Raw genomic sequence first — 21,239 nt, 5'->3', positions numbered from 1 at the left:
TTGGTCTTCCCAATGGATTTTCCTAAGGCTGAGCCCAATTCGCATATTTTTCTCCTCAAAGAACATCACTTTACTAAAACATAATTAAAATAAGAATTCACCAGGGATATAAATACTCAAGTTTGTTTTCCTTCACTATTCTCTAGGCTTTCCCCAAGTTTGAACTCTTTTTTTTTTAAATATTTTTGAATTTATACTATATGTAGTTATCACTGTGGTAACCTTATAAATAAAAATATCTAGCACATACAATACATTTAAAAGCATTTCTGTGGATAACCTTGATATGGTGGTGATAGCTCAGGGAATTTTCCGTTGCTATTTAAGAAATCAGGGTGAATTTTTTCTTTCTAAAATTACTCCGCGCCAAATATATTTTGTTCACAACCATAAAAATGATGTTTAGAATGGTGACAGGTTGTGATCACAATTTTCTCTGTGCCAAGGATGAATTTATAAAAATACCATTCTTGCAAGATTGCCAATCATTTTATATTCCTTAATATATTTTAGGAACTAAGTCTATAAAATAGAAAAGATAAGGAAACAACATCTTAAATGATATTCTCTATGTAGTAAAATCTTTATAGAACTTGAAATTAAAAGGGCATGAGATTTAAATATGATCCTTAATTAAATACCATACAAATATCCATTTGTTCATTCATTGTTAGCACCCAGTACAACTACTGGCTTAGTGTGAAGTCCTTGAATGATGTATGTAACAACTCAACATGGATCCTGCCTTTAAGGAGCTCATACATTTCAGGGAAATCTAAGACGTTATGCAGCATGATAAGAACAGTATGACAGACACTTGAAAGGTAAGGTACAATCAGAAAGAATGACAAATTCTTCTCGAGAATAAGATTGAAGAAAGGCTGTGTAGAATAGGACAAAAAAAGGAACTGAGTCTTGAATGAAGACAATAGACTTTTTACTAATTAGATAGATATGGTGGGTAGAGATGTGCGTAAGAACTGGCATTTTGGAGAGAGGGGTTGACATACATAGGAACTTTATATGACATAAACTAATATTTAAATAATAGATTACAAAGGAATAAAAACTAACATGACATAATATGTCTAATGACCCACTTCTTTCCTCACTTGAATAATAGCTACAATTAGAAAGAATGCATTATAAGATGGAATCTTTAAGCATTTTGCCTGTCTTGTTTGGATCCAGTATTTTAAAGCATCAGTAAATTATAAATGATACAGGCATATGAAAAAATGTGTTTGAATATTAAGGATGCCTATGAGAATTTATGAATCTTATATTCTCTCCTCAAGCTATGTTTCTATAAAACTGGTAATTTTGATGTGGAAATACATGAATGTTTTAATGCTTCAAAATTTTTGAGGTATATACTTTAGAATTTTATTTAGGTAAGCATGGAGATATGATAAAGAATAAGATTTTTTAAAATATTTTTGAATTTATACTATATGTAGTTATCACTGTGGTAACCTTATAAATAAAAATATCTAGCACATACAATACATTTACAGATTATACTGATTATGCAATAAGATTTAAAATTATTTGATAAAGAATTAAAAACAAGCCCATTTTAGTAATAGATTTATAATAGTAAACTAGTAAACCAACCTAAATATTTAATAGTGGAGATGCTAAATCAATTAAACTATATCCATACATTGCAAATACTATGCAGTATATTTAAGCTCCTTAACTGGACACATTGAATGGAAAATATTTCATAATATATCAAAATTAACAATGTAATATTTGCTATGTAAAATAGGCATTTGTCTTTTGAAAAAAATCCTATTTGAAGATTCTAAACTTGATGATGTCTCAGTTTTGTGAAATTCAATGACTAATCTTTAATCTTTGGGACAGTACTTAGGGATAAATGTGAAGTATAATAACTGATGCAATTCTGAAATTTGTATAAGTATATATTATATACAATAAAATATACTATATAATAGAATTACATATAATAAAACAATGTATATAGTGTATATATGTAATTTATATTACATAACATCTATAATGTTGTATATTATATATATTGATTAAAGTATTTTTAGTCATTATATATATATAAAATATTGCAGACATTAAATTAGAAGAAAAAATAGGCTAAAATAGTAGTTTTATAGAGCTAGGATTCTTCAGATAGCTTGGATCATCCAGAGAGGTGTTCTTAGCTTCCTAACATTGTCTCCCTGGTAAGCCTCTAGAATATTAGCAGCTATCATCTCTCATTAGGCAGTTATGGTTGCTTTTTAATTTTTTTAAATCATATATTGGCTGAAAATTTTCTAACATGTACTAATCACTATCATAAAACCATACTGTTTTTGGATAAACAAAAAATATGATGAAGAGTTGGTACTGAATTTATCAACTGGAGTAAATGAAAATTTCATTCCCTTATCCTCATTGATAACTCTTGGAATAAACAAGTGCTTTAATTATTTTTATTCAAGTACTTAACAAAGGCAGAAGAGACATATTCATTTATTCATTCATTTACTCATTCATTCATATAGCTAAGAAACGTAACCATTGTTTTTCCTCTACCTGCCTAGTAAATCATATAATTAGTTTCTACTTTCAAAGTACATTTTATAAAGGAGGTATACTGTACCCATTGTCTTCAGTAGTATACTTCAAGTGGCATCATTATATTGTAAAGTGGGTTAAATATCCAAGGAGGTAGTTATATTGGGAATATTTGGCTGCAACATTAATTAAAGTATGTGTTTATCACCAAGCAATGACTGAGAATGATTAAACTAGACCAAATTATGAAATATTAGTTGTGCCTTAGAGATAATCTAGTTTGACTTCAAAAATGATCATTTTACAGATAAGTAAGTTAAAACCCTAGCGCTTATGTGAAACAACTTTTCCAGCTAATCAGTAGCAAAATTAACACTAGATTCCATTAATATTTAACAACTTCTACATCATATTTTTTCTACTCTGTAATGTTAGCTCCAACTATTTTGAATTTTTTCATAATTGCTTGAAAACATTATCTTTCAGTCTTCTAACCAACATTTTACAAATTCAAATGCAAATTCATTCATTAAATTAAAAAGGAATCCTACTGAAACCTGTTCTGCTTTGGGTCATTTTGATGGAGTGTAATAAAAAATAAAAAAACATATTAATAATTCCGTGGTTAGGGGTCAACTCATATACATTGATCGGAGACATAGAATGGAGAATACATCTCATGGGGAATTAAAAGTGTAAACTCGGTAGTTATTATGTAAAATGGGCATTTATACTTCTTAAATAATAAATTTTCTTATTTTGAGGATTCCAACTTTAGGATTTGTCCCAATTCTTTTAAATTACTACATTTTGTTTAAAATATAACTTTGACATGTCATTAACACAAAATTAGGATATTTTATACTTATTTATTATTTTATTTTAATTGAATAAATTTAACATATAATCTTGTGTAAATTTAAGGAATACAGCATGTTACTTAGAAACATAAATTGTAAAATGAGAATGTAGCAATATTTATCACCTTAAATAATCATAGTAAAATATTATCTATGTTCATTATACTGTGCATTAGATCCCTTTGGCTTATTTAGTACCCATTACAGATTGGTACTTTTAAACACCATTGATCTTACTCCCTTCCCCCCATCACCTGGTAACCACCTTTTTACTGTGTGTGTGTGTGTGTGTGTGTGCGCGCGCGCGCGCGCGCGCACGCGCACACACTTTACAGGTATAACTTTTTTTAGATTCCACATATAAGTAATATCCTACAGTACTTAGCTTTCTCTGTCTTGGTTATCTTGCTTAGGATAATATGCTCAAGGTCCATTCATGTCACAAATAGCAGGATATCTTTTCTAATGGTTGAATAATATTCCCCATGTATACATACTACATCTTTTTATCCATTCTGTTTAAATATTCTGTTGATGAATATTTGGGTTATTTCCATATCTTGGCCATTGCAAATAATGCTGTGATAAACACCTTGTCAAACTCCTGTTGCCACTTCCTTTGGGTATACACCCAGAAGTAGAAATGCTGGATCATATGGTAGATCTATTTTTAAAATTTTGAGAAACCTGCAAAGTTATTCATAGTGATTGGAGCCATTTACATTCCCACTAACAATTTTTAAGGGTTTCCCTTTTGCTACATCCTGGGTAGCACCTGTCGTCTCTTGTCTTGTTAATAGCCTTTCTAACAGGTTCTAATAGCTCATTATGGGTTGATTTGATTTTTCCCTTCAGGATTATTGATGAACATCTTTTAATGTATGTGTTAGCTATTTTGGCATCCTCTTTGGGAAATGCCTTATCCCTTCTTAAATTGGAATGTTTTGTTTGTTTGTTTTTGTTGTTAAATTGACTGAGTTGTTTATGTATTTTTAAGAATCAACTCCTTACCTGACAGATGTTTTACAAAATTTTTCTTCCATTCTGTAGTTTATCTTTTCATTTTGTTGATCTTTTTGGTTTTTGTGCAGCAGCTTTTGAGTTTGATGTAGTCCCACTTAAATTTATTCTGAAGTGATTTGTTGTCTTTTAAAAACAGATATATTTATTTATTTGAGAGAGAAAATGGGCATAGGGGAAGGGCAGAGTGAGAGGGAAAATCTCTAGCAGACTCTGGGTTGAGTGTGGAGCTGGACTTGGAACTTGATCTCGAGACCCTGAGATCACGACCTTAGTGAAAATCAAGAGGCAGACACTTAACTGACTGAGACACTTAGACACTCCCAGTGTTTTATTGTCTTTTAATGCTATTGTGAGTGAGATAGTTGTATTTCTTTTTAGATGGTTTATCATTCATGTAAAAGAATGCAACTGACTTCTATATGTTATATTTCCATTTTTATTTGTTTCAAGATATTTTTTAATGTCACTTCTGATTTCTGTGACCAGTTAAATGTTCAGTAGCCTACTGTTTAATATCCAAATATTTGCAAATTTTCCATTTTTCTTATAATTGGTTTCTAATTTTATACCATTGTGGTCAGAAAAGATGGTTGATATGATTTCATTGGTTTTAAATTTGTTAAGATATATTTATAGCTTAACATATTTGTTCTGGAAAGAGCTCCATGTGCACTTGAGAAGAAGATGTATTCCATTGGATGGAATGTTCTATATATGTTAAGTCCATTTGTTCTAAAGTATGGTTCAATTCCAATGATTCCCTGTTGATTTTCTGTCGATCTATCTATTGCTGATAGTGGAATGTTGAAGTTCCCTATTACTGTACTGTTGACTATTTCTCCCTTATAATCTCTTAGTTGAATACATCTTACTGCTTAAATATTGGGAGTGTATGTATTTATAATTATTATACCTTCTTGATGTACTGACCCTTTCATTATTATACAATGACTTCCTTTGTCCATTCTTACCCTTTTGGGCTTGAAGTCTACTTTTTTTTCTGATATAAGTATGACTTATACCTATATGTCTACCTTTTTTGGTTCCTGTTAACTTGGAATATCATCTTACATCTTTTCACTTTGAGGTTATGTGTGTCTTCGTTTTTTTTGTGTGTGGATTTTTAACATTTATTTGAGCGAATGAGAGCACACCTATCATGTGGGGGTGGGGGGTGGAGAGGAAGAGGGAAAAGGAGAAGTAGACTCTGTGGAGCCAGGAGCCCAATGCAGGACTCAGTCCCAGGGCCCTGAGGTGATGACTTGAGCTAAAGGTAAATGTCTAACTAACTGAGCTACCCAGGTACCCCTTTTGTGTGTCTTTAGAGCTGAAATGAATTTCCCATAGGCAGCATACACAGTTGACCCTTGAGCAACATGGGATTTGGGGATCCAACACTTTATACAGTAAAAAATCCACATAGAACTTTTGACTCCCCTAAAACATAACTGATAGCCTGCTATTGAGTGAAAGCCTTACTGATAATGTAAATAGTCAATGAACACATATATTGTTGTTACATGCATTATATACTGTATTCTTAAAGTATGCTGGAGAAAAATGTTACTAAGAAAATCATAAGGAAGAGAAGATACATTTACAGCACTGAATTATATTTATCAGTACTGTATGTTTATGTTAACTGTTTATAAGATGTAGGTACTGAAAAATGACTCATCAATATGAGGATAGAAAATGTTATATGTAGATATTATATGTATTGCTAAAATTAAAATTGAAAAGTGAAGAGTAACTAAAAAAAAAGAAAAGTGAAGAGATAATATGAACAAAATTATATTACAGATATAACGATGCATTGATACGAAGAAGCAGCAATATGATTGTATTATGGTAAGCCCCATGTAATAGATATGGTTGCTTCATGATAGCCTACCCTATACACTGAAGAATGATAGAAAAATTTGTATGGCATACAGTATTAGTCATATTCATAATAAAGCATTGGAAACATCATTTTATTAAAAACCCTCACTTATCTGTGGCGTTAGGCTAATACAATTTCTCCAATTAGGAGGAAGAGGCATGTTGTATAATTCTTTGAAAAAAATTATAAAACTAACACAATATTTTATACTATCACTCACCTTATGCCTGCATAAGGATAGGCTATGCACTTGCGTACAGGCCTTGCACATGATCTACATGATGAAAGCTTAGGTGGTGATGATAAACGTCTGATATGGTTTGTGCCGTACAGTCATCAGATGTCCACATGAAGATATACGCATACACACCAGATAGTTTTATTAGCTGTACAGCATGATGATTATCTACTCTTCATTAAGAGAAAATAGATCATCATAAAGGTCTTCATTCTTACCATCCTCATGTTGAGTAGGCTGAGGAGGAGGAGGGAAAAGAAGAGGAGTTGAGTTGTCTTACTGTCTCAGGAGCGGCAGGTGGAAGGGGAGGCAGGAGAGGGAGGCACAGTAAGTGGAATTTTATGGAAATACACTGTAATTTCTGAGTGTCTTTTTAATTTCTCTAAAAATATTTCTATACAGTTCCAATCCTTCCTCCCCCATTTGCTTTAGTTTCAGCGCCTGTATCATAGAAGGGTCAATGTTGTATAAGAAATTCAAAGCAGTCTTGAATAATTAGAGCCCTTCTACCAGAATGTCTGAAGTCCATTTGTTTTCTGGCACTATTTTCTTCCATGATTTCTTCCTCGTCATCTGTCATGGGTTTAAGCATTCACCTCCATCAAGACATCTTCTGTTAACTCCTCTATATGCTGTCTATTAGCTCTTAATTTTTCTCAAAATCTGTATCTTGAGAGTCTTCACCCATCACCTTTTTGTCATATTAATAATCTCTTTAATGATTTCGCTTACTAGCTCTGTTGATAAACCTTGTGAAGTCTGTATGACACCCAGTTTCCTCCAAGACGAATTTATTGTTTTAGACTTAATGGTTTTCATAGCTTTTTCTATAATGATGACAACATCTGTAGTGGTGTAGTCCTCCCAGACTCTTATGATGTTTTTACTATTAGGGTTCTCTCCTATAGCATTAGTAGTTCTTTCTATATAAAGTCATGTATAATGATCCTTAAAGGTTCTTATGACTCTTTTATCTGAAGGTTGAATTAGAGATGTTGTGTTTGGGGGCAGAGAAGCCATTTGACACTTTGGTGTTGAACTCATAGGGTGCTGCACCCAGGGGCATTGTACAATATCAGAAGAACTTCAAAAGGCAGTCCCTTATTGCAAGGTACCTCCTGACCTAAGGGACAAAGCATGCATGGAGCCAGTCCAGAAAAAGAGTTCTTGTTGTCAAGGCCGTCTTGTTGTGCAACCAAAAGGCTAGCAGCTAGTATTTATCTTTTTTCTTCTAGGCATGGGTTAGCTGTTTTATAAACAAAGGCAGTCCTGATCATAAATCTGACTTTATTTGCTTAAAACAGTAGTTATCCTATCCCTTCCCACCTTAAATCCTGGTGCTCACTTCTCTTTCAAAAAGTCTTTGCAGCCTTTTTTCCCCAAATAGGGCACTTCTATCTGCATTCAAAACTTCTTCAGGCAGATATCTTTTCTTCTCAATGGTTTTCTTAATGGCATCTAGGAATTCATCTGCTGCCTCTTGACCAGAAGCAGCTGCTTCTCCTGTTATCTTGACTTTTTTTTTTTTTTTTAATTTTAGAGTGAGAATGAAAGCATGCAAGGGGGTAGAGTAGAGGGAGAGGGATAAATGGACTCTGTGATGAGCATGGAGCCTGAGGCAGGGCTCGATCCCAGGACCCCAAGATCAGGACCTCAGACAAAATCAAGAGTTGGACGTTCAACGAACTGAGCCACCCAGGCGCCCTTATCTTGATATTTTTAACACCAAACTTCTTTTTAAAATTACCCAACCATCCTCTGCTGGCATTAAATTATCCAGCTCTAGAACCTTCACCTTCCTTCTGGTTTAAACTGTCATATAATAACTTCACTTTCCTTGAATCCTATTGGAATCTATAGGTGTGCCTTTCTTAAAGCAAGCCTGCACCCACCCTAGAGCTGCATATTCAACACAAGATAAAAAGGTACATATTTTACAAAAAGTGCAAGGCTATTATGCCTGCTGGTGTAGCTGCTGTGGTAACTTCCCAAATGTTCTTGTTTTTTACAATTCTCCTTACACCAGGTTGATATTTTGAAATGGCAGGCAACTACAGCTGCAGCCTTAATTTGTGGTACATATCAATTAATTCAACTTTTTCTTGTGATGTTAGGACTTTTTTTTCTGCTTCTTGGGAGCTCTTTCAGCATCACTGGTGGCACTTAGTAAGGGTCCTATGGTGTTAGTTAAGGTGCATGGTACTGCACCAAACACAACGAAAACTATGTGAGGATGATGAGAGATCACTTTTTTTACTGTGATATGAAATGTTCAGGAGAGACTAAGTGGTCGGGAGGAGATGATTAGCGTCACACAGCATTTTAAGTGGTTACAAGAGGCAGGCGACTACAGAATTATTACAGTATACTATGTACTACTGTTGTTTTTATGTGGTTATGATTTAATACTGCATCTTTACATTAGTTGACATTTCTCTCAACTGTGACTGGTATGTATGGCCTATGTATATAAGTTTTAACAAGTTTTAGCTTTTAATAATTAGGGTATATTTTATGGTAGTAAGCAATAAGATAGACTGACTATTAACTACAATTCATATATTATGCATTCACGTCATATCTTTTTCTGAATTTTGTTGTTGTTGTTGTTATTTCTGCAATGTGGTTCATCTGTGAGTTCTTTCAAATTGTCAAAAACCTCCAAAAGAATTTTCCAGTATATTTATTGAAAAAAAAAATCCACATATAAGTAGATCCATGCAATTCAAACCCATGTGGTTCAAGAATCAACTGTCACTAGGTCTGGCTTTTTAATCCAGCCAGCCAGCCTGGGTCTTTTGATCCATAAGTTTACAACCTTATCTGATATTTAGGGTGATTATTAATAAGTGAGGATTTACTACTGCCATTTTATCTTTTGTTTTCTGATTATTTTGTTTATCCATTTTTCTTATTCTATATCCCCTCTATCTTTGTAAGTTGGTGGTTTTCCGTGGTGATTTGTTCAGTCTCTGCCACCTCCCCCACCCCCACACACCTTATTTTGCTTTTAGAGAAAGTGCAAGTGTAGGGAGGAGGGGTAGAGAGAGAGGGAGAAAGAGAATCTCAAGCAGGTTTCATGCCCAGGACAGAGTCAGATATGGAACTCAATCCCAAGACCCTGAGATCATAACTTAAGCCAAACTTAAGATTCAGAAGCCTAACCAACTGAGGCACCCCAGTATCCCAAGCCTCCTCTTCTTTATGGATTTGTATCTCTGCTCTAGATTTTTGCTTTGTGGTTAGCAAGGTTTACATAAAACACCCTATAAATGAAATAGTCCTTTTTTCCTAATGATAACCATTTATCTTCAGTTGCCCATAAGGATTCCAGCCTTTTATTCTTCCCCTTTCATTTTTTGACGTCACATGTTACCTTTTATGCTATAATTTAACTACCAAGAGGCAATAACCGTTGTTATTTTTAATGTTTTTTTCCTTTAACCTTGACACTATAATTAAGAGTATGATAGACTATTGTAAAAAAAAGAGTTATACTCATCTAGTTATGATGGTGTATGGATCACTTTGATCAGAGCTTTGTGTACTTTCACCTTTTGGTTTCAGGTTGAAGACTTCCTTTTTACATGTTTTTAGGCAGTTCAAAAGATGGTAAACTCCCTCAGCTTTTGTTTGTCTGGAAAAGCCTCTATCTTTCTTTCAAATCTGAAAGATATCTTTGCCAAATAGAGTATTCTTGGCTGGCAGTTCTTATCTTTCAATATTTTGAATATGTTGCTCCATTCTCTCCTGTTGTACAGGATTTTTGCTGAAAAATTGGCGGTTTGGCTAATGTGGATTCCTTTGTAGGTTGCTATACTTCCCCTCACCCCCTGCCGGATGCCTGTAAGCTTCTTTATCATTGACTTTTGGCAGTTTTAATGTAATGTGTCTTGGAGAAGGTCTTTTGCATTGAGATAACAAGATGTTCTATCAGCTTTGTGGATTTCTATCTCCAGTTCCTTCCCCAGGTTTGAGCAATTCTCAACTATTATTTCTTCAAGTACACTTTCTGTCCTTACTCCCTTTTTCTTCTGGTGTATCCATTAATATTTTTATGTCTTTTCAAGATTTTATTTTTAAGTAATCTCTATACCCAGTGTGGGGCTCAAACTCCCAAACCTGAGGTCAAGAATCGCGTGCTCCACTGAGCCACTAACCAGGTGCCTCTATTCATTAACCTGATGTTGACTTTCCTGGTGGACTCTGATAGTTCTCACGGAGTGTCTTTACTTTTTAAAAATCTTACTTCTTTCTTCTCTTCTACCTGAATTATTTCTATATTGCTATGCTTGAGCTCACTTATTCACTCTTCCATCTGATCTTTGCTATTTCCAATGATTTCTAGTGCAGTTTTTATCTCATTTATTGGGTTCTTCAGCTCCAGAATTTCTGCTTTGCTTTTGAATTTTAATCTCTTGGGTGTTCCATCTGCTCACCAATTTTTATTCCTGAGATTATTGTGTTACCTTCCTGACTTTTCTTGTAGCGCATTGGAAACAGTTATTTCAAATTCTTTATCAGTTAGATTAAATATGCCACGCTTTCAGCTTAGTTGCTGGAAAATTGTCATTTTCTTCTTGGGAAACCATAATGCTATGATTTTCCATAGCATTTGATGGAAAGTACATTTGCCACCACATTCGAAGTATTAACACCTTTCTTACTTAGGTTATGTTTTGCTTGCTTTGATTCTAGAAATTCAGCAATCTTCCTTTTGTTTTCCAGATAGTGGCACTAGAGCACAAGTTTTTGGTTTCTTTTAACAGAGCTGACTCAAAGCTACGATTGGGAAAGCTTGCCTAAGAAGAGCTGGCAGAAAAAAAAAAAAAAGTGGTGTGTCAGCAGACTGGGGTGAGGTGTCTTCTTTGCCACTGGGTTTTGGGTGTGCCCAGGACCTGATTGTGTGGCTGTATTGGGGACAGGAGCGGGGTCATGGGAAGTCCTTTTGCCAGAATCTCAGGGCAGATAGCACAAGACATTTTCCCTCAGTTCATTGCCTTCCTTCCTCCCTTGCCTTTAGCCCCCACCAGTCACTGAGATCACTCCTCAGAGAAGGCAGTAGGCATCTCCAGCTGCAGAGCCAAGCCAGGTGGACCCTCACTTGCTGCCTTCACCTTCCACCACTTCTGCCGAAAGAGGTTGTTCTGGCCCTTGTGAGACTTGTGTCTACCACCATTCCCCGCATTCCACAGCCTCTTCTGAAGTTGAATTCAGGGTGCACAGATGGATGGACTCTCAGGTGTCCTGCACAGAGGTGATTTTCTCAATTAAGAACATTTGATTAGTTGTAAATTAAAGGGGAGAGACAAAAAGAACTTGTGCCACCATGATGAGGACCACACTCCATCCCAGCTCTTAAACCCATGTATTCTTTCATTTGAAACTTCTAGATACACTGAGAAGTATTCTGGAACTGTTTCTTAAACTATCTCTCAGTGGGGACCCACCTATTATGCCAAATATGGTTGACTTAAAGTAATTTGGGAAAGCAGAACAGGAAGCTTTTCACGAATTGATCAGAATCTTGAATGGTCTGACTTAATCCAAGGATACATTTTTGAGTATCTGTAGGAATAGTACATATCCAGGCAAAACTCCACAACTATAGTCTTGTCCAACTGGACAAATATTTAATATCGACAAGACACAGTGGTGTGCTTTACTCCCTCCCCCCCTCCCCTTCCCCTGGCTACTAATTAGAATGCTACTTCTCTAGTTTCCAGTTAAGTGCAATCATACATTGCAGCAAATGGCTGCATAATATATGATTGACGTCTTACAGAATTTAATCTCTAACAAGATTCTACATTTATGACATGGTAAGCCAAGTAGAGAAGAGAGATGTCAATAAAGAATGGAGGTTCCATTCACAGATGATATTAGAACTGAGTTTTATGAGATTATTCAAGGAGAATGTAGGAGGAACAGAAAAGTGGTATGTGAAGACCACTTAGAAGAAGCCAGAAGTCCTATGGGGAGAATGAGCACCACAAGAAAATGGTGCCTTGGTAGTTAGGAGTAAATAGTATTTCAAGAACGGATTGGCTTAAAATAAAAAGTGCCAAAGAGAAACCAAATAGGATAAACTGAATGTTAAATATCATTGCGTCAGTTAGGATGTTACCATTGACTTTGTCTTTGACAAAGACAGGTTGAAGTGCTTTTAACATTATTTGAGATGTGGGAAAGCTCCTAGTCATCAAACAAAATTGGACTGAAAAAAAAAAAAGAGAATTTGGGGATCTAGGGTAGATTTAGGACAAAAACATAGAAAACAGAGTTTTATGCAGGAACAAACAGCAGAAAAAATATTTAATGGAGCAAGTCCTGGTGAGGTAAAGTAAGACGAAGTCAAGATTACAAGTAGAAGAACTAACTTTGTAAAATAGTATGGACACCTCTCCTGTTAAAATTCAAAAGTTAAAAAGGATGGTTGAAAATAAAGGACATTATGAAAACAGAATGTTTTTTTGAAAGATTATTTTGTAAAATCAGCTATTTGGATAGAGGTGGCTAGATTAATAATAAAATCAAAGTTTGTAGTGAATACTCTAGGCTGTAAATAATTGATTTAAGGAAAATAATTTGAAGCTGATTAGAGACAATGAATAGAATTCTGAACCAATTACAGGCTGATTCATAAGAGCATCATATATTTGTAATGCTATCTAGGTGTAAAGCTCTCTGACTCTCCTTGGTGATGCTTGACAGCCTAAAATCTGGGGGGGAATATTCCTCTTTCTCCAGAGATGGTATTATCATGATAGCTGTAGTGATAAAGGCAAAAAGGCCACAAAGTTATTATTGAACCGAATAAAGGAGGCTTTTGAGACCACTTGAATGAAACTGTTAAGTAGTGGAGTGCCAAACTAAGATTGACTTAGTAAACCTTTGGGGTTTATGGAGTTACTTCCAGCGTATTTTCTGGTATAGGTTAAACTCTGTCAAAATCTGCCTCAGTAATCAGTTGAATAGTTTGATCTCAAAGACAAACTCTATTTGTTTTCTATAAACATAGGCCAAGGGAGTGGAAAAAATCAAGCTGAAAATCAACAATTCAAAACTGTTCCTATTCTATGTGTGTGGTTGATATAAAATGATGATGCAGGGGGAACTTCATTATATACATATTCAAAATTGGGATGTAAAATTTAATGGTATTACTATGAAACTTATCATTTTATTTATTATTTTTTTAATTTTTAAAAGATTTTATTTATTTATTCATGACAGACAGAGAGAGAGAGAGAGAGGCAGAGACACAGGCAGAGGGAGAAGCAGGCACTTTACAGGGAGCCTGACGTAGGACTCAATCTCAGGTCTCCAGGATTATACCCAGGGCTGAAGGCAGTGCCAAACCTCTGGGCCATCGGGGCTGCCCTATTATTTTATTTAAATTTTAGTTAATATACAAGGCATTATTGGTTCTGAAGTAGAATTCAGTGATTCATGACTTACATACAACATCCAGTGCTCATCACAAGTGCCCTCTTTAATACCCATCACTCATCTAGCCCATCCTCTACCCTCCTCCCTCCATCAACCTTCAGTTTGTTCTCTATTATTGAGAGTCTCCTATGGTTTGTTACCCTCTCTCCTTTCCCCCACCCCATATATTCATCTTTTTTTCTTTCTTAAATTACAAATATGAGTGAGATCATATGGTATCTGTCTTTCTCTGACTAGCTTTTAACTCAGTGTAATATACTCTAGCTCCATCCATATCATTGCAAATGGCAAGATTCCATCCTTTTTGATGGCTGAGTAATAGTCCTGTGTGTGTATGTGTATGTGTGTGTGTGTATGTGTGTGTACAACACGTCTTCTTTACCCATTCAACACTAGATGGGCATTTGGGCTCTCTTCATAGTTTGGCTATTATTGATGATGCTGCAATAAATATGGGGAGTGCATGTACCCCTTCAAATATGTATTTTTGTATCATTTGGGTAAATACCTAGTAGTGCAATTGCTAGATATTAGCATAGTTCTATTTTTTTTTAACCTTTTCGAGGAACCTCCATAGTGTTTTCCAGAGTGGCTGTACCAGTTTGCATTCCCACCAACAGTGCAAGAGGGTTTCCCTCTTCTCCACACCCTTGCCAACACCTGCTGTTTCTTGTGTTAATTTTAGCCATTCTGACAGGTGTGAGGCAGTATTTCATTGTGGTTTTGATTTATATTTACCTGATTATGAGTGACATAGAACATCTTTTCATGTGTCTATTAGCCATCTGGATGTCTTCTTTGGAAAAGTGTCTATTCATGTCTTCTGCCCATTTCTTAACTGGATTATTTATCTTTTGAGTGTTGGGTTTGGGAAGTTCTTTATAGATTTTGGATATTAGCCCTTTGTCAGATCACTTGCAAATATCTTTTCCCACTCTATAGGCTACCTTTCAGTTTTGTTGATTGTTTCTTTCATGGTGCAGGTTTTAATCTTGATGAAGTCCCAATAGTTCATTCTTGCTTTTGCTTCCCTTGCTTGTAGTGACACGTCTAATAAGAAGTTGCTACAACTGAGATCAAAGAGGTTGTTGTCCATGTTCTCTTCTAGGATTTTATTAGATTTCTATCTCACATTCAGGTTTTTCATTCATTTTGAATTTATTTTTGTCTTCAGTCTAAGGAGGTGGTCCAGTTTCACTCTTCGGCATGTGGCTGTTTAGTTTTCCCAACATCATTTATTGAAGAGATTTTTTTTTCCACTGGATATTCTTTCCTTCCTTGTCAAAGGTTAGTTGACCATATAATCACTGTTCCATTTCTGGGTGGAACAGTTCTGTTCCATTGATCTATGTGTCTGTTTTTGTGTCAGTACCATATTACCTTGATGACTACAGCTTTGTAATATAGCTTAAAATCCAGAATCACGATGCCTCCAGTTTTGTTCTTGTTTCCGGATTGCTTTGGCTATTTGGGGTCTTTTATGGTTCCATACAAATTTTAGGATTATTTGTTCTAGCTTTATGAAAAATGCTGGTAGTATTATGATAGAGATTGTGTTAAATGTGCAGATTGCATTGGGTAGGACAGATATTTTAACAGTATTTGTTCTTCCAATCCATGAGTGTGGAATGCTTTTCCATTTCTTTGTGTCCTCTTCAATTTCTTTCATACGTATTCTATAGTTTTCAGGGTACAGATCTTTTAGTTAAGTGTATTGCTAGGTTTCTTACTGTTTCTGTTGCAATTGCAAATGGATCAAGTCCTTTTTTATTAAGATTTTATTTATTTATTCATGAGAGACACAGAGAGAGGCAGAGACATAGGCAGAGGGATAAACAGGCTCCATGTAGAGAGCCTGATGTGGGACTCGATCCTGGGACTCCAGGATCACACTCTGGGCCGAAGGCAGACACTTAACCGCTGAGCCACTCAGGCATCCCTGGATCAAGTCCTTGTTTCCTTCTCCTGCTGTTTTGTTACTGGTGTATAGAAATGCAACAGATTTCTGCACAGTGATTTTATACCCTGCAACTTTGCTGAATTCATGTATTAGTTCTAGCAGTTTTTGGTGGAACCTTTCAGGTTTTCTGCATAGAGTATCATGTCATCTGCAAATTGTCAAAGTTGCACTTCTTCCTTGCTGATTTGGGTGCCTCATATTCTTTTCGTTGCCTAACTGCTGAGGCTAAGACTTCCGGTACTATGTTAAATAATAGTGGTGAGAGTGGACATCCTCGTCTGGTTCCTGACTGGGGGAAAGGCTCTCAGTTTTCCCCCGTTGAGGATGTTATTAACTGTGGGTCTTTCACATGTGACTTTTATGATGTTGAGGTATGTTCTATTTATCCCCACTTTGTTGAAGAATTTTTATCAAGAAAGGATCCTGTATTTTATCAAATGCGTTCTCTGCATGTATTGACAGAATCATATGGCTCCTCTCCTTTCTTTTAATAATGTGGTATGTCATGTTGATTGATTGTGGATATTGAACCAACCCCACAGCCCAGGAATAAATCCCACTTGATCATAGTGAATAATTCCTTTAACGTAATGTTGAATTCAATTTGCAAGTATTTTATTGAGAACTTTTGCATCTATATTTACCAGGGATATTGGCTTGTAATCTTCCTTTTAAGTGGGGTCTTTGGTTTTGGAATCAAGGGACTGCCGGCTTTGTGGAAAGAATTTGGAGGTGTTCCTTCCATTTCTATCTCTTTGGAACAGTTAGAGAATAGGTTAATTCTCCTTTAAATTTCTTGTATAATTCCCTCAGGAAGCCATCTAGCCTAGGACTCTTGTTTGTTGGGAGACTGAATTTCATTGCTGGTTACAAGTCTGTTCAAATTTTCTAATTCTTCCTGTTTCAGTTTTGATAGTTTGTAGGTTTCTAGGAACTTGTCCATTTCTTACAGATTTCCCAGTTTGTTGGCATATAATTTTTCATAGTATTCTCTTGTAATTGTCCATATTTCTGTGGTGTTGATTGTGATCTTTCCTCTTTCATTTGTGATTTTATCTATTTGGGTCCTTTCTCTTTTCTTTTTGATAAGTCTGGCTAGGAGCTTATCAGTTATATTAATTCTTTCAAAGAATCAGCTCTTTTATTGATATGTTCTACTGGTTTTTGTTTGTTTGTATATTTTATTCATTTCTGATCTACTCTTTATTATCTCTCTTTTGGTGACTTTAGGTTTTATTCGTTGTACCTTCCCTGGCTCCTTTAGGTGTAGGGGTAGGTTGTGTATTGGAGACTTTTCTTCTTGAGATAAGCCTGTATTGCAAGCTACTTCCTTCTTAGGATTGCCTTTGCTCCATCACAAAGATTTTGGACATTTTCATTTTCATTTGCTCCCACATATTATTTTATTCTTTAATTTTTTGGTTAATCCATTCATTCTTTAGTAGATATTCTTTACCATCCATGTATTTGTGGTCTTTCCAAATGTTTTCTTGTGATTAACTGCAAGTTTCATAGTGTTGTGGTCTGAAAATATGCATGGCATCATCTGGATATTTTTGTACTTGTTGAGAGTTGGTTTATGATCCAGCAAGTGATCTGTTCTGGAGAATGTTCCATGTACATTAAAAAAGGACATGCATCGTGCTGCTTTAGGAAGAAGTGTTCTGACTCTATATGTTAAGTCCATCTGATCCAGTGTGTCTTTAAGCCATTGAGTCCTTGTGGATTTTTTGCTTAGATGATCTATCCATTGCTGCAAGTGGGGTGATAAAGTCCCCTACTACTATTGTATTATTATCCATGAGTTTGTTTTATTATTTCATATATATGGGTACTCCCAAGTTTGGGGCATACATATTTACAATTGTTAGGTCTTCTTGATGCTTAGACCCCTTAATTATGATATAATGCCTTTCTTTATCTCTTGTTACAGTCTTCAGTTTAAAATCTAATTTGTCTGATATAAGCATGGCTACTTCAGCTTTCTTATGACATCCATTAGCATGATAAATGGTTCTAAAGAACCATCCTAACTTTCAATTTGCAGGTGTCCTTAGTTCTAAAATGAATCCCATGTAGGCAGCACATAAATGGATCTTGTTTTATCCATTATGATATGTCTTTTCATTGAAGCATTTAGTCTATTCACATCAGAGTGACTATTGAAAGATATGAATTTAGTGCCATTGTGTCACCTGTAGAGTTCTTGTTTCTGCTGATGTTCTCTGGTCCTTTCTAGTCTTGTTGCTTTTGGTGTTTTTTGCCACTCAGGTGTTTTTTTGCTTTTAATATTTCTTGCAGGGCTGGTTCAGTGGTCACAAACTCCTTTAGTGTTTGGGAAACTCTTTATCTCTCCTACTCTGAATGATAGCCTTGCTGGATAAAGAATTCTTGGCTGCAATTTTTCCCATTTAGCACTTTGAATATATTTTGCCACATTCTTCTGTCCTGTCAAGTTTCTGTGGACTGATCTGCTGCAAACTGGATCTGCTACACACCTGATCTGTCTTTCCTTGTAGGTTATAACACTTTTTCCCCTTGCTGCTTTCAGGATTCTTTCTTTGTTACTCTGTTTTGTGAATTTGACTATGATATACCTAGGCAGTGGTTAGCATTTGTTGAATTTAAGGGGAGTTCTCTGTGCTTCTTGAATTTTGATGTCTGTATCCTTCCCCAGATTGGGGCATTTTTATGCTCTAATTTGCATGGGTAAACCTTCTGCCCCTTTCTCTTTCCCTTCATCTTCTGCGACTCCTGTGATAAGACTGTTAATACATTTTAATAAATCACTGAGTTCCCTAAGTCTACCTTTATAATCCATTATCTTTCTTTCATTCTTCAGCTTCATTATTTTATATAATTTTATCTTCCATATCACTGATGCCTTCCTCTGCTTCAACCATCCTCATTTTTATGCCATGCATTTGTGTTTTCATCTAGCTATAGCCTTTTTAATTACAGCCTGACTCGATTTTAGTTCTTCTATCTCTGCAGCAAAGATTTCTCTAGTGTCTTCTATGCTTTTTCAAGCCCAGCTAGTATCTTTATAATTATTGCTTTAAATTCTAGCTCAGACATTTCATTTATATCTGTATTGATTATATCTCTGGCTGTAATTTCTTCCTGTTCTTTCTTTTGCAGTGAATTCCTCCATCTTGTCATTTTGGAGAAGGGAAAAAAAAAAAAACAGAATAAAACAACTAAACGTTAAAAAATAATTAAAAGATAAAATAAAATAGATATAGGAAGCTAGATCCTACATATGTTTTGATCTCCTTATGAGAAACTTGATAGAACAAAGAGAGAAAGAAAAGAACATTAAAAATAAAAAAATTAAATAACATTTAAAAAAATTAAATTGCTCCTTCTGTATACAAAAATACAAAAGAAAACAAAAGGACAAAACAAAATGAAAAGAAACAACTGAACAACCAAAAAAACTCCAAAGGACACTAGATCCTGTTTTCCCTAGAGATAAAACCTTGTAGTACTCTGTAATCGGTAGACTTGGTGTGATTGAGGTTTTTGTGCTGGTCTTCTGCCAGGAGGGGTCCGCTGTCCTGATTCTCAGGTGGAATTGCTGGAGTGGGTATGTGGCTGCAGGGGGCACGAGGGCCCGGCTTGGTGTAGCTGCTCTTTTCTCCACTTGGGGGCGCTATTTAGCTCACTGGGGTGGATTAAGTTTGTGGGCTCCTGGAGAAAATGGCCTCACCCTGTTCTTTCCTCTCCTAAGCAGGAAATACATGCCACCCCTCTTAGGTAAGCCCTCTCAGATGTCCAAACAGTGACCTCTCCTGTGTCCCTGGTTTCCATCACATCCAACCTTCGCCCTGTGTCCGAGCTGCCCACCTGCCCAGCGGCACAGCATCCCAGTGTTTCATCTCAGCAGTAGCTGCTGTATCTCCAAACCCAACACTGCAGAGACTCTGGTGGTAGGGACCTGCCTTGATCCTCTGGGGGAGGGTATCCCTGCACTCTGGTCAGTGCCAGCTCGTCCCAGAAAACAGTCCTGGGACTGCACAGTGGTTTGGAGTTCATGGTGAAGTGCAACACACAGCTGGTGCCAGGGTTTGCTGCCTTCAGCTGGGGAACGGGATAGCTATATCGGCCCTTCCGGGTCCTTTGCCAGTGGAGAGGCCTTATCACCTCTCCCGAATGTCCCCCAAGCAGGGGAACCACTTCTCCTGTGACCCTGGGGATCCTTGCTGCCTGCTGTTGGGCTTTGGCCCTGCTCTCCCACCAGAGCACTATTTCCTTCCCCAGGTGCAAGCCTGGCAATGCCACAGACCTCTGAAACTTCTATGCTCCACTGTTTACAGAAAATGTGGTGTTGTAATCCTTTCCTTTTTCCCTGTCAGTGGTTTTGGGGAATTGTTTTCTTACACAGTCCCCTGCGTGCGTTTTCATTCTTCTCCTCCCACCCCCACCCACCGCTGCTTTCTCACCTCTCTTCCTTCTCTCTTGCAACTCCCTCTGCAATCAGGGCTCCCTCCCCTGGGCAGCACCCAGGGCTCTTTTCTCCCACCAATCAATTCCACAGTTCCTAATTCCAGGGGTCATTTTTCTGGTTTGTTCTTGTAAAACTTCGAGTTGATCTCTTGAGTCTTGAGAATGATTTGGTATTGTCTAGCTGTGTTCAAGGGAGGAGACAAGCTTAGGGTTGCCCTACTCAGCCATCTCTCTCTACGATAAAACCTTATTAGAGGGTTTGGAGACTAAATCCTAATCATTTCTCCCTGACCCAATAGAAAAGTAAAAATAGGGGTACCTGGGTGACTTGGTTAGGCATCTGCCTTCAGCTCAGGTCATGATCCTCAGGGTCCTGGGATGGAGTCCAGCCTCATCAGGGAGTTTGCTTCTCCTTCTCCTTCTGCCCCTGTCTGTACCCTGCTCATGCTCTCTCGCTTTCTCTCTCTCTGTCTCAAATAAATAAATAAAATCCTTAAAAAAAATTAAAATAAGTCTTGGTTCGTGATACAAAATTATATTTGATGTATTTTGTTTGTCTACAGTAGATAACTTTTTTATTTAGAGAAGCAGAGAAGTGGTAAGATAAGTTAACCTTTAAAATATTCAGCTTACTTTAGTTTAAATGTGGCCTAAATCTAGCTGTAAATGTTATTTTCCATTTTTAGTCATTTCTTTCTGTTTCACTGAATGTTACTTACAGATTACCCCAAATAGAGTAAAATAATGCATCTTTTGTGGAGTGTAAAAAAAAATCACTTACTTCTTGTTATTTTCATATTATTATGAAATGTTTTATGCTATGATCAT

The sequence above is a fragment of the Canis aureus genome, chromosome 21 (genome assembly GCF_053574225.1).
Source record: "Canis aureus isolate CA01 chromosome 21, VMU_Caureus_v.1.0, whole genome shotgun sequence".
Lineage (NCBI taxonomy): Eukaryota > Metazoa > Chordata > Mammalia > Carnivora > Canidae > Canis > Canis aureus.
This window is presented reverse-complemented; position numbering follows the sequence as displayed.